General features: G+C 44.8%; 1 pseudogene; it reads right to left on the reverse strand.

The window, feature by feature from the left end:
* Positions 1 to 345: 345 nt before the first annotated feature.
* On the reverse strand, positions 346 to 1,112 carry LOC100395295 (large ribosomal subunit protein eL19 pseudogene; annotated as a pseudogene).
* Between the last annotated feature and the right edge of the window lie 1,004 nt (positions 1,113 to 2,116).

Here is a 2,116-nt window from a genome sequence, read left to right on the forward strand (position 1 = left end):
TCCAGGTCTGACTACTTCACTCTGTGGAGAATACTGTGATTTTTTTGCTTTTTTTTTTTTGAGACAGGCTCACTCTCATTCAGGCTGGAGTGCAGCAGCTCGGTGCATTCCGCTCCTCCCCGGCCCAAGCAATCCGCTCGCCTCAGCCTCCCGAGTAGCTGGGACCGCAGGCGCATGCCACCATGCCCGCCTACCCTTTCTGTATTCTTGGTAGAGACATGGTTTCCCACATGCTGCCCAGGTTGCTCTCACACTCCTCAGCTCAAGTGATCCGCCAGCTTCAGCTTCCCAAAGTGCTGGGATTACAGGTATGAGCCCCTGCATTCAGCCTTTTTTTTTTTTTTTTTTTTTTTTTTTAAGCAGATAAAGGCTCGTTTTATTTTAATGGCTGATCTATGTAATCACGGAGGCCAGTATGTACAGACAAAGGGGGAGCTTTTATTTCTCGGTCTCTCCCTCCTTGGACAAAGTTTTGATGATCTCCTCCTTTTTGGCCTGGAGGCGCTTACGTGCTTCCTCGGTCTTAGACCTGCGGGCCTCAGCCTGGTCAGCCAGGAGCTTCCTGCGGGCCTTGTCTGCCTTCAGCTTGTGGATGTGTTCCACGAGAATCCGCTTGTTTTTGAACACATTCCCCTTCACCTTCAGGTACAGGCTGTGATACATGTGGCGATCAATTTTCTTAGATTCCCGGTATCTTCTGAGCAGCCGGCGCAGAATCCTCATTCTCCTCATCCATGTGACCTTCCCTGGCCTTCGGGCATTGGCTGTACCTTTACGCTTACCTATGCCCATGTGCCTGCCCTTCTGGCGGGCCAAGGTGATTTTCCGGCAGCGAGCCCGGGAATGGACCGTCACAGGCTTTCGGATGAACTTTGATCAGCTTCCGGATCTGCTGACGCGAGTTAGCATTGGCGATTTCATTGGTCTCATTCGGGTCCAGCCAGACCTTCTTCTTGCCACAGCAGAGGACACTAGAGGCGAGCCTGAAGCCTGAGCATACTCATGGCTGCCGCTGCAGCAGCGAAAGGCGTGTGTGTGTGTGTGTGTGTGTGTGTGTGTGTGTGCTTTATTTCAACTTTCTTTTTTAAGGTCAAATACTGTGGTCTCAACATTGGAAATTTATGTCTCAATGACCACAATACCATTAATAATGTCTTATATTTTAGAATACTTCAAATATTGTATTTAGAATCACTGAATATTGGAGTGGAACGGTGACTTCAATATCTAGTCTTATGGTTCTCAATCTTGGCTGTTTAGTGTAATCACCTGGGGAGTTTAAAAACCACCGATGTTGATTAAGCCCCACAGATTTCAATTGAATGGGTGTTAGGTGTGGTCAGGGAGTCTGGGTTCAAATATCCCTAGATGCTCCGTATATGCTGTCAAGCGTCTTTGCTATAATCTAGCTACAACCTCGCTCTCCTCCACATTCATTTTATAGATAAAGCGAGACTTGGAGAGTTTGTGGTTTGCTCGTAATCACCAACTAGTTAATCAAGTTTAGCCCCCTTTTCCTGACAAGGACCAGGACCAGTGGGTGAACTTGAGATTTTCAGCAGCAGGACTGCCTCAGGCTGCACTGAGACACTTGGCAGTATCTGTCCTTGGGGCTACTAGAACTGCCACACAAGACAAACCTCATTGCTGAATAAAAACATCTCTGTGAGGCTGGCATGAATGACTTCCAGTTTATAGGTGATAAAGTTCGTGTTGAGATAGGTTTTCATAAGGTCACATAGTTATGTTGGGAACTTTTGAATGAAATCCTGCTATAACGACCTCTAAAGTACATCTCAATTATCTTCTTTTATTTTTAGGAATTATATCCCTTGTCTTTGCTCTTCAAATCTAATTGATTCCCAGCTTCACTCATAAACTAAATGAAAGGAAGCATTCTTAAAAAGAGAAATGTATTATTGTATGATGGTATAAACACTTTCACCCTTGTGCATCTGTGGTTTTTTTTTAGTGCCAATAATGTATTTGTCATGGCATTCATAGAACTGGATTTTTCTTACAGTAAAATCTCATAAGAAACATAAAATCTAATGGGAACTATTTAATTGGCGTGAGTAAGATGCATGAGGTCATGTATAAAAGGGTCAGACACAAA

This window comes from Callithrix jacchus, chromosome 3 (genome assembly GCF_049354715.1).
Source record: "Callithrix jacchus isolate 240 chromosome 3, calJac240_pri, whole genome shotgun sequence".
NCBI lineage: Eukaryota > Metazoa > Chordata > Mammalia > Primates > Cebidae > Callithrix > Callithrix jacchus.